Source organism: Heterocephalus glaber, unplaced genomic scaffold, assembly GCF_053883595.1.
Source record: "Heterocephalus glaber isolate CG9 unplaced genomic scaffold, H.glaber_assembly_v1.0 deba00000546, whole genome shotgun sequence".
Lineage (NCBI taxonomy): Eukaryota > Metazoa > Chordata > Mammalia > Rodentia > Bathyergidae > Heterocephalus > Heterocephalus glaber.
This window is the reverse complement of record NW_028258147.1, coordinates 13,047,704-13,060,342: the sequence shown is the minus strand read 5'-3', so window position 1 is coordinate 13,060,342 and position 12,639 is coordinate 13,047,704. Positions and strand designations below refer to the sequence as shown.

Here is a 12,639-nt window from a genome sequence, read left to right as displayed (position 1 = left end):
AAAAAAAAATGAATACAAAACTTTTGACTAAATTTCCCTGGCATAACTTTCAACATTTGTGGAATGGATTTTATAGTTTATATCTTGTAGTTAGTTATTTTTCCAGCAGATGGCAACTATGCATGGAATAACAAGGTTATTGGTTTGTTTTGTTTTTTTTCTTTTTTTAAATCCCAGAATCTGACTTTCAGGCCCGTGAGGGATCTCAAAGGTATAAATCCAATCACCCTTACAATGCTTGAATTCCCTCATCACCAGCACTACTGAAATAACATCCAATTACAAAGCTCCTTTAAGGAAGAGAGACTGCTTTCTGAATAGCCTGTCTATGGGCAAGACAAGGGAAAAGTTCCATTTCTAGAAGTCACCACTCTCCTGTATCTGTCCTTCTCTCATCTAGTTCTAACCTGAGTATAGTAACAATGAAGAAAATCTATATTTTCCCCAAGGTCATTTTTCAGCTGTCAGATGGCAGCTAAATACTATCCTCTGCCTTCTAGGTTAAATACGTCTCAGCCATTCTTCAGATTACATGAAGGCTGTTCTTAGCAGGGCTTCAATTAGTCTGTATAAGATATCATGTATTTCTTCCAGTTTTTTGTTTAATTATTTATATTCATAGTAAATCTCCTCTATTTAAAACTGCAACTCTGTCTTCTATTCTATTTTCTGTTTCATTTTCCTCCATAGCACTTATAATTATCTAATATAACACATTTCAGTTATTTTTTCTTCCCACTAAAATGGAATCTTTATGAAGGCAAAAATTATGTATGGTTTAACACCGTATTTTAAGAGCTATTAGTATTGATTCAATAAATCAATTACTACCATTTGTGTAAGATCTCACAATCAAGAAGAAGAAGGTAGTTATTAATTCTACTTAGCAAAATAATGTTCTTATTAATGCAGTAAAAGACACCATACACCTTCAGCTGGCTCATTTATGGACCCCATAGCTCCTTTTCCATTTATTTTCACTTTATCTGTATAGAATTTGCCTCAGCCTTCTTCCAGTATTTGTGAGTCTTAATTTATGTACCAGTTAGGAATTTGTGATGGAGAAGGCAGCAGGAGAGAGAGAGGAGAATTTAGAATCCCAAATCTTCAAGAGCACACCATCCTAACCCAACATAGAGGTACTGGAACTGAGAGAGGAAAGAAGCATTTACATGCATAAATTGTACTCTTGAAATATGCCTAAATATGTCTCATAACAACTTAACTGTATTGTAGCAACTACTACTTTCATAGTGCTAAAGATTCATAATACTGATACAGGTGATAACATAATACTGATATAGGAGAAATACAGCTTCCAACCTGTTAGATGTCAGATGTGCTGAGTTTGTGTCCCCTGGAATTGATGAATTCCAAAGGACAATGGAAGTTAAGAACAGGAAAGACTGATAGCTCCTGAGAGACAAGCAGGGTCCCAAGTGGGGTTGCCACTGAGGCCCTTTGTCAGGGCTAATTTATACAGCAAAGTTACAAAATCGGTACAAGGTAGGTCAAACTATAATCAACCAATAAGATTACAAGTATAGCTACTTAGCTAATATTGACCCAACAGGGAAGTGGGGTACATTGTAGCAAGGGTATATGGCTGACATCATTAACCTTCACTTAAGAATTTTAAAACAGGAACATTTTGGGAAGGGATGGGTCTAGGTGGTATTAATTATAGTATAGTCCGAAGTTCTACCTATATCTTAGAGAAGTATGCAAGTATGGCCATTATGACTCTATTTTGTCATCTGGTCTTTTTCAGATGCCCCTCCAGCCACAAGTCTGTCTTTATTTTTCTGCTGACTTCCTTGAGAGCCCAGTTCCTTTCTGACTATATATTGCTGTCTATCAAACTTAGCTGCCTATAATACTATTATCCATGACTGCAACTGTGTGGTGCCTCCTAACTAAAAATGAGCTGATCCGGTCACGCGGAACACACCGAACAAGCCCACTGGCCCACTGCAGACAGACAGGTCTGTGCACACCATACCGAGGTCACGAGTCACGCATAACAGGCCTAACCAGCCTGCTGCAGACAAGCAGGTCTCCCCATGCCCTACCGAGATCCCAAGTCACACGGAACACACCCAATCAGCCCATACCCCAGCAACAATACACTGAACCCCCTAGTCCGCTCCTCTGTACAGCCACCTGGTTCCACACTACAAAGATGCAGAGGACACCAGACCACCAGACCACGGTGCTGAGTCCTGCTGCTAATGGCCCAGAGGTAGGGGCTTCTGAGCCACCATCCCACTGCTCCTGGTCCAGAGGAAGGGGCTTCCCAGCCACCATCCCTCCCGCTGCTCCCAGTCCAAAGGAAGGGCTTTTGGGCCACAATCCCTACCATGGCTTCTGGCCCCTGTCCCAGCTCTCCCAGCTCAGAAGAGGTAATCCGTGCAGGCGCCAAGAGCCCCGCTCCAGTGAAAATGAGAAAACATGTAAATAAGTCTCAAAACCAGACTTCCAGATCACCTACAGCAACCCCAAAGGGAAATGAGAAGAAACACTCTGATACTCAAAACACCTGGACCGACTGAACTGGCAACAAAAGGGGATCTGGAAAAAATGAAATCAGAAATAATTTCTCAGATAACAGGAGAAGTTGTGCCCCTAGTACAAGACATGATTAATAAATATAGAGAGGAGCTCAGGAACATGATGGAATCCCAACACAGGAAACAAACGGAATACATAAAACAGATGCAAATAGATTTCCAGGACATGAAAAACTCCATCGAAATTCTACACAGCAGAATGAGCCAATGTGAGGGCAGAATTTCAGATATAGAAGATAAGATTGCAATTAGTGACCAGGAAAAGAAAAATTGCTTCAAAATTATAAGGAGACATGAGAAATCAATGTGGCAGCTGCTAGACAATGCAAAGAAGAATAACATAAGACTGGATTCAATGAAGAACAAGGAGGGAGTGGAGATGACATAAAAAAATCTCTTCACAGAAATAATGGCAGAAAAATTCCCAAGCAGGGGAAAAGAGCTTGACATACAGATAAGTGAGGCATATAGGAATCCAAATAGCCTTGATCAAAAAAAATCTATACATAGGTATATAACTGTTAAGATTCCAGAAACTCAACAGAAGAACAAAGTTCTACAAGCAGTTAGAGAAAAGAAGCAAATCACATACAGAGGAAACCCCACCAGAATCACAGCAGACTTCTCAACACAAACCATCAAGGCAAGAAGAGCTTGGAGTGACATATTCCAAGCCCTAAAAGAAAACAGCCTCCAACCAAGATTGATGTACCCTGCAAAACTATCTTTCAAAATGGATGGAGAAATAAGATACTTTCATGACAAAGAGCACTGTAGGAACTTCGTGAATACCAAACCAGCACTCCACAGAATTTTACACAATATCTTAGGAACAGACATTGAGGATCACAACCCCAGGAAGCAAAGCAGAATGAACCCATCTGGCATGACAAGAAATTAAATGGAAAGGGGGAGAACCCAACAAAAAGAAAAAGTCATGGCAATGACAAGTCAATATGTTTCAGTTATAACCATCAATGTTAATGGTCTCAATTCACCAATCAAAAGAAATAGACTGGCAGAATGGGTCAAGAAGCAAGATCCAACAATATGCTGCATACAAGAAACACACTAAATTCAAAAGGAAACTCACAGACTGAAAGTTAAAGGGTGGAAAACAATACTTCATGCAAGAGAAACCCGATAAAAACAGGAGTAGCTATCCTCTTTGCAGATCAAGTAGATTTCAAACCAAAACTGATTAAGAGAGATGAAGGACACTACATCCTTGTAAAGGGAAGAATCCAACAGGAAGAGATGACAAACATACATATCTAGGCACCAAACACTAGCGCATCCAACTATATAAAACAAATACTAATGGACATGAAAAGTCATATATGCACTAAAACAATTGTAGTGGGGGACCTCAACACCCCACTGTCACAAAGAGATAGATCAAATAGACAAAAAATAAGTAATGAAATACTAGAACTCAATCAAACTCTTGAACAAATGAACTTAACAGATGTTTACAGAGTCTTCCACCCCACAAAATCAGAATACACATTCTTCTCAGCTGCACATGGGTCCTTCTCCACAATAGACCACATACTCACACATAGAACACGTTTAAGTAAGTGCAAAGGAATTGAAGTTATCCCCTGTATATTATCACATCATAGTGTGATGAAATTGGAGATCCATAGCAAAAGAAACTCGAAAAATTTCATAAACACGTGGAAATGGAACAACACACTTCTGAATAACCAATGGGTCACAGAGGAAATTAAAGAAGAAATCAGACAGTTCCTTCAAGTAAATGACAATGACAGTACAACATATCAGAATCTATGAGACACAATGAAAGCAGTCTTATGACAGAAATTCATGGCAGTGAATATGCACATTAGGAAAACAGAATGACCCCAATTAAACAACCTGATGCTGAACCTCAAGCTTCTAGAAAAAGAAGAGCAGGACAACCGCAGCACTCACAGAAGGGAGGAAATTATAAAGATCAGAGGAGAAATCAATGCAATGGAGACTAAGAGAATGATACAAAAAATCAAAGAAGCCAAGAGTTGGTTCTTCAAAAGAATCAATAAAATTGACAAATCCTTAGCCAACCCTATCAGAAAAAGGAAAGAAAAGGCCCAAATCCATGCAATTAGGAATGAAAAGGGTGAAATCACAACAGACTCAGCAGAAATCCAGAAGATCATCAATACCTACTTCCAGAACCTATACGCCAATAAGATGGACAACACAGAAGAAATGGACAGATTCCTAGATACATATGAATTACCAAAGTTGAATGAAGAAGACCTAAAAATTCTGAACAACCCAATATCAACCAATGAAATTGAGAAGTTAATTAAAAACTTATCAACTAAGAAAAGCCTGGGCCCTGATGGCTTCACTGCTGAATTCTACAAGACATTTAGTGAGGAACTGCTGCCACTACTGCTTAAACTCTTCAATGAAATTGAAAGGGAAGCAATACTCCCAAATTCATTCCTGGAAGCAAGCATCACCTTGATCCCCAAAGCAGAGAAAGACCCAAGTGAAAAGGAGAACTAAAGGCCAATCTCACTAATGAACATAGATGCAAAAATCCTTAATAAGATGATGGCAAACAGAATGCAGAAGATCATCAAGAAGATCATACATCCTGATCAAGTGGGATTCACCCCAGGGATGCAAGGATGGTTCAACATACGCAAATCAATCAAGGTAATACACTATATCAATAGAGCCAAGGACAAAAACCATATGATTATCTCCATAGATGCAGAAAAAGCATTCGACAAAATCCAACATACATTTATGGTAAAACCCTACAAAAAATTGGAATAGATGGTCTCTACCTCAAACTGATAGAAGCCATCTATGAAAAACCAACAGCCAATATCATACTAAATGGTCAAAAACTGAAATCCTTCACACTAAAATCAGGAACAAGACAAGGATGTCCACTATCACAACTCTTGTTCATTATAGTTCTGGAAACATTAGCCATGGCAATTAGACAAGAGAAAGAAATAAAAGGAATAAAGAGAGGAAATGAAGAAGTCAAATTGTCATTATTTGCAGATGACATGATACTCTATATAGAAGACCCCAAGAACTCCACCAAAAGTCTTCTAGACTTAATAACCAAATTCAGTCAAGTAGCTGGTTACAAGATCAACACACCAAAATCAATAGCTTTCCTCTACACCAATTACAGACTCACTGAGAGAGAAATAGGGCTAAGAATTCCTTTCACAATAGCATCCAAAAAACTGAAATACCTACGAATCAACCTAACAAAAGAAATCAAAGACCTCTTCTCTGAAAACTATGGCACTCTGAAAAGCGAGATTGAAGATGATATCAGAAAATGGACAGACATCCCCTGCTCCTGGGTAGGAAGGATCAGTATAGTGAAAATAGCCACACTTCCAAAACTGCTATATAGATTTAATGCAATTCCAATTAATATCCCAGCAGCATACTTCATGGACCTTGAGAAAACAATCCAAAAATTCACTTGGAACAAGAAGAACCCCAGAATAGCAAAGCAATTCTAAGTAACAGAGACATGGCAGGAGGTATCACAATCCCCAACTTGCAACTCTACTACAAAGCTACTGTGATAAAAACATCATGGTACTGGCAAAGAAACAGACCTGAGGACCAGTGCAACAGATTAGAAGATGGAGAAACAACACCAGACACACTCAGCCATCTCATCTTCGACAAAGGAGCCAAACACCCTCACTGGAGGAAAGATAGCCTCTTTAATAAATGGTGCTGGAAAAATGGGGCTTCAACTTGCCAAAGATTAAAACTAGACCTATATCTCTCACCATGCACTAAACTTAAATCAAAATGGATTAAAGATCTAAATATTAAAATAGAAACTCTGAACCAGTTGGAACAGAGGTTAGGTAGACCTCTGGAAGACATCGGTGTAGGAAAAGATTTTATGAACAAAAGCTCAGTTGCTCATGAACTAACATAAACAATCAACAAGTGGGATCTCTTCTTATTAAAAGGCTTCTGCACAGCAAGAGAAACCACCAGCAATGTGAAGAGACAACCCACAGTGTGGGAAAAATTCTTCACCTGCTCTTCCTCAGACAAAGGTCTACTATCTCGAATCTATAAAGAACTTAAAAAAATCAGACCTCCTAAATTTAAAGACCCAATCCGAAAAAGGGCATCTGAAATGAACAGACATTTCTCAAAGGAGTAGAAATAGCAAATAAATACATGAAAAAATGTTCAGCATCACTGGTCATTCGAGAGATGCAAATGAAAACAATGCTGAGATTCCACTTCACTCCAGAAAGAATGGCTGCTATCATGAAATCAGCCAATAACAAATGTTGGTGGGGTTGTGGGGAAAGAGGAACCCTGCTCCACTGCTGGTGGGAGTGTAGACTGATGCAACCACTGTGGAAATCTGTATGGAGATACCTCAAAGAACTCGGACTGAAAGTCTCATTTGACCCCGCTATTCCACTGCTGGGGATCTTCCCCAAAGAATTAAAAGAATCATACCACAGTGATATATGTGCGCCCATGTTTATGGCAGCACAGTTTGTGATAGCTAAAACTTGGAAACAGCCCAAATGCCCATCAACTGGAGACTGGATAAAGAAAATGTGGTTTTTTTTATAAAATGGAGCACTACTCAGCCATAAAAAATGAGAAATTAGAGATATTTATAGCTAAGTGGATGCACATTGAGGTGATACTCTTAAGTGAAATAAATAGGTCACACATGAATAAATACCGAATAGTTTCTCTGGTGTGAGGAACTGAAAGTGTAAATAAGGACTAAAATGTATAATAGGTAATGTGAAATAGGAAGAAAAGGGGCAAAGGGGAAGGAAGTGGGAGGGCTAGGGGAAAAGATAGAAGGGAATGGGATTAATATGAGAAAATGGAAAAATAGGAACAAAATCTTCATAAATAGGGAGGACTGGAGGGGTTGAAGGGAGGGCTGGGCAAGGGTGAAAAATAAGAACCAAGAGAGATTATGTAAAGGTGCAAATTTCCAATGATGAATGTCATTATATTGTATCCCCAAAATGTACCAATGATTAGAATGAATAATCGATAATGCAAAATAGGAAGAAAAGGTCCAAAGGGGTAGGGGTAGTGGGAAGGGCAGGGGAAAGGAAAGAAGGGAAAGGAAAAATGCTGAGAAGTGGAAAAAATGGAAATAAAGTCTTTGTAAATAGGGAAGGTTGGAGGGGGTGAAGGGAGGGCTAGGAGTGGAGAAAAAATAAGAACCAAGATGCCTTATGTAAAGGTACAATTCCCAATGAGAAATGTAATTGTGTTGTATACCTACAATGTAGCAATAAAAGAATTTAATTAAAAAAAAATGAGCTGATCCTCTGATGTAAACCAGATTCTTAAACTTGAGCATGAACAGAATCAGCAGCAGGAGTTGTGGAAAATGACCGTGGGGTCCCCAGAGTTTCCAATTGCTACTCTGCAGTGGACCCTAGGAGAATTTGCCAGGTATTCTTGATGCTACTGGTCTGAGGGTCACTGTTTGAGCTGCTTTGTTCCTGGGGATAGAAGTAAGTGCAGGTCATCTGAAGTTAAAAGCACACGTACCTTTCATCAGTAATTGCTTAGTAAGAGAATTACAAAAATTACTTTACACCGCTTACAAACTTCAGGGAAAAGGCAGCCTAAATCAAAACTCCTCTGGGTAAATAACCACTTTCACATGAGAGCTGCTAACTCCCCAGTGAGTACTGTACCAGGGACTTAGTTTTTATTTTTCATTCTATCTGATACAGCCTGCACACACTTTCCCCCTCACATCCCCACATTCTTTTATTTTTCCTAATTACGCTGAGACCTCAGAAGGTCTCATTCCAACTATGCTCTTACCAGCACTTCCAATAAATTTAGCTGGGATCTTCCTACTTTGGCCCATTTTTAAGTACTGAAAACTGGACTTATCCTAATGTTTTCACTTTTATTTAAAAAGTAGTATGTCATGGTAACTGCAGTACAGTTTTGTGGTTTATATGTAGAATATCCTACAAAAGTCTCATGTGCCCAGACATGGGGCTTTTGAAAAATAACGGGCTCATGGTGCTGCTGTGCTGAATGTGCTGCTAGGGGGCAGAGCCTGGGCAGAAGAGACGGGCATGATTTGGAAGGGTATATTTCCCTCCCTCACTTTCTTTTCTTTCTCCTTCCTGGAAGCCACAGATTGAGCACCTTTTCTTCTGCAACGTACTTCTGCCGCTGTTTGGCCTTAAAGCTAGCTGACCATGGACTGACAGTGTGAGCCAAAATAAAGCTATTCTTCTTGAAGTTGTTGGTGTTGGGTATTTTGTCCCAGCCTTGAGGAAATAACTAAGATAAGTGGTTAAGACACCAAGTTAAGGAACAACAGTAAATTCAAGTATACGTTTTGCCATATATTGGGCAAGTTACTCAGCCTCTATGGGTCTTAGTTTCTTGATTAAATAATGAAGCTACTAGTATGTCTATCTTATAGTTAGTTATGATTAAATGAGTTTCTACCTCTTAAGTACATAATTAAATCAACTGTACTCTGGAATACTATAACTGTTATTGTGACTACCACCCCACCATCCCCAATCACTAGTTTCACATTGGTTGCCAAGTGTTCTTGAGAGAAAAAAATGTTATATGGCATTGTAAACATGAACACTATGGGTTTAGAAGGCCTGAAATAGAAACAGTGTATACAATAGTATAAGCAACACTAGTAAAAATGGAAGGGGTGGGTGAATGTTTTTAATAAGTCACAATCTTTTGCTAAAGTTTTACATTTATCTCATTAAATTAATATAGTCCTGGGGCTGGGGATTTAGCTCAGTGGCACCGAGCCTGCCTCGCAAGTGCAAGGTCCTGAGTTTGATCCCCGGTACCAAAAAAAAAAAAAATAGAGACCTGCATTTTCAATTGTTTATTGAACATTTCCTGGAAGTTCTATCATTTCCTCAAATTTGGTATATTCAAAATTGGAATTCTTAACCTCAAACTTGCTTCACCTAATTGTTACTTTCTATCTCCCTGAGTGGTGTCATTCTAATCAGCCTAAGCTTGAAATTTAAGGATCATCCCTACTCTTCATTCTTCCTCAATTCCTCCTGACCCAAACCTATCTCTTCTAAATTCATGGTATTTTGCAAAACTGGAGACAAAAGGAAGGCAAAAGTTATGGATATAAAAAAGTTTTGAAGTGAGTGTAACCTTGGACATTGAAACGTGAAGTAGAAAATTCATACAGGCAAATAAAGTAATCAAGGAACATAATATCTTCGATGTGAGCTACCCAATTTAACTGCTACTGCCTTATTCCAAGTCTCTTGTGTTTCCTTTACCAGTTCCTCAACCAAAATTTCACAGAAAACTCAAAACTCCCTTACAAAAAATGCTGAGACTGTTAACCTCCACCAGAATTACCTTCTTCCCAACCTGACACTAGGTCCATTTCAAATGTTATTTCCTTCAATATTTCTTACTTCTTCAGCTAAAATTCATCCGTTCTTACCCCCAGGAGCCTTTCATCGATCCCTTTCCATGAAATCTAGCTCTTTCCAACTAGATACTGCAATTTCTACATAAATATATAAATATTTGCAGTAAAGTGAACACAATGAAAGGAACAGGATGAAACTGTGGACTTGATTAGTGGTATAAAGGCTCTTTTGCAAGAGCCCTCTGGCAGTGGTTCTCAATCTCATATGTGCAATGGGATCATCTGGACAACTCTGTAAATATTCATGGCTGGGCCTTGAGTGCAGCCTGGGCACTAAGGTTTGTAGATATTCTCCATGTGATTGTGATGCACACCCAAGGCTTAGAAGTACTGTTTTACAGGGAATATATAAAAGAGGTAAAAGATTAATATTAGATTTTTAAACAGAAGCAAAGATCTGCTTGATATCTGATAATAAGCAGCCACTACAACTTGAGTATTAAGTGGCTGCTCTGGAATATAAGTATTGGAAGTAGACAGCAGGGATGGTTAACAGCAAGCAAATGATAAGGCAGAAAGTCATGAAGGCAAAGAATTCAGTAGCACTAAAATAATGAACAATTGGTTCTGAGCTGAAGCTGGAAAATGAGAAGGGGTAGGAAACTATGCTTGAAATGAGAGGTAATCTCACCTCCACCATTCAGGCTCGTTCTTGGCTGTAGTGGCAGAGATGAGAGGTCCAGTGAATTCAGAGAGGGAATTCTGAAAAAGATGCTCTAAGCTGGCAGGTTTTCAAAGCTGACAGAATCTAATGTGTGGCAACAATGGTGTGTTGCTGAATTGGAGATGAAACTCACAAGAGTAGAGACATTTTGAAATCAGGGTGACTTAGTCATCAACAATGATGAAGAATATTCATGGCAGCACCTAAAATCAACAGACACAGTACCATGGAACCATGCCAAGGGAAGAAACCATAATTATGGATAGCAGTGTCACCACAAGAAGGGGAAGTTTGGGGGGACAGGTTGTTGGGGAATAACTGACACTTGTGAGGAAGAGCAGACCAGCTGCTTATTCTCTAATGTCCCTTACTTTTCTCCCTCCAGAAGTTCTTGAAAACCAGACCTATATTTTAAGATATTCTTGTGCTGGTAAATGTAATAACTAAAATGCTATTTTCATCACTAAGAGCTAAACATGAAATGAAAATGCAATTCTGTAACTGCTAAACCAAAGAAAGCGATAAATTTTTACAATACAACAGTTGCTTATGGTAAACAATGGAATGAGAGGATGAAATTGTCATTAAAATGACCCCTTAGTAGAATCAACATATGAAGACTTCCCCCCTGGCATCAATGATTCCCCAAACCCTGATTCTTTTCACCTAATTAATTCCTGCCTGCTGTTTCAGAAACCAGTAAATCTGGAGGAGGAGAGACCACTTTAAGCACACACTAAGCTTAACTCCATCAGATCCAGAGCCCGGATCTGTTTCACTAAATCCTTTGCAGGGCTCTTATTACTTCAAATAATAGTTGACCAAGACTATTAGCTTTCCCATTGCTGGGGACACAATACATGATACCCACAACTTAATGGAGACATTTTTTTTCTTTTCTTTCCTTTTCTTTTTGGTATCTTTCTTTTGGGGGGGGGGTGGGAGTTTAATTTGGCTAATGTTTTAAGGGGATTTGGTCTATGCTCAGATGTTTCGAAGGCAGAAACCTCATTGTGGAAAGGTGTGGCAGAGCAAAGATACTTAGTTTAGAGTAACCCAAAAGCAGAGGGAACAGTGCCAGAGAGGAGGGGGACAGGGACCAGACACAGAGTGCAAGGCCACACTACCACCCAACATTTATCTATAGGACAATTACATTATAACAATTCTACAGCAAAAGGCATCATTGTATTGTGTCTATTGCCATCTCAATAGACAGAGTAATTTCATCTACTTACAGTATCACTCAATTCCAGGTAAAGAACTCTAGAATATTTTCATTTTAGTAAAATATGAAACCTAGTTTATTCCAGTAATGATGGAAAAAGTAAACTTGATTTTTATAAAGAATATCAACCTTCTACTTGATCAGGAGGTAAGGAATAAAACTTCAATAATCAGAGAATGCAAAAAATAAAAAAGCCAAATGCAAAGGAAACCCATTATGATACTAGTATTAAGGGCAAAATAATTCACATCACTATCATGACATTATGGCAAAATATATTTGCATCACTAGGTAGAAGAGAAAATGGAACAACCCACAGGATAGGTAAAAATCTACCAGAGTGGATACCTAATATTTGACATAGCACTGCTATTTCCAGGTCGTGGTTATTAAACCCAGAATAAAAGTGGTGTATTGATCTGTTTACAACATTCTACAGAAGAGGATTAAAACTACTGTTTTGTTCTGACATATGAGAAACAACTATGTAATGTACATAGTCCACTCTCTGGTATATGCAAGGCACTCAGCAAGAAAAGTTCCTGAGTTTACGGACTTGAGCCTCCTGCAACCCACTTCAAAAACAGATCCTGAAAACCTTTAAAGAACAATCATTGAAAATTCTCAAAAAAAAAAAAAGACAAGCACACTGTGTTAAACATTGTATTTAAGAAAACATATCTTTTATAAAAGTGAAGATGTG

General features: G+C 38.6%; 1 protein-coding gene across 25 annotated transcripts in view; it reads right to left on the bottom strand.

Annotated features, from left to right (window-relative positions):
• The window catches only part of Cadps2 (calcium dependent secretion activator 2), a 557,170-nt gene that overhangs the window by 376,240 nt on the left and 168,291 nt on the right, over positions 1 to 12,639 (bottom strand). The gene's annotated exons all lie outside the window — the stretch shown is intronic.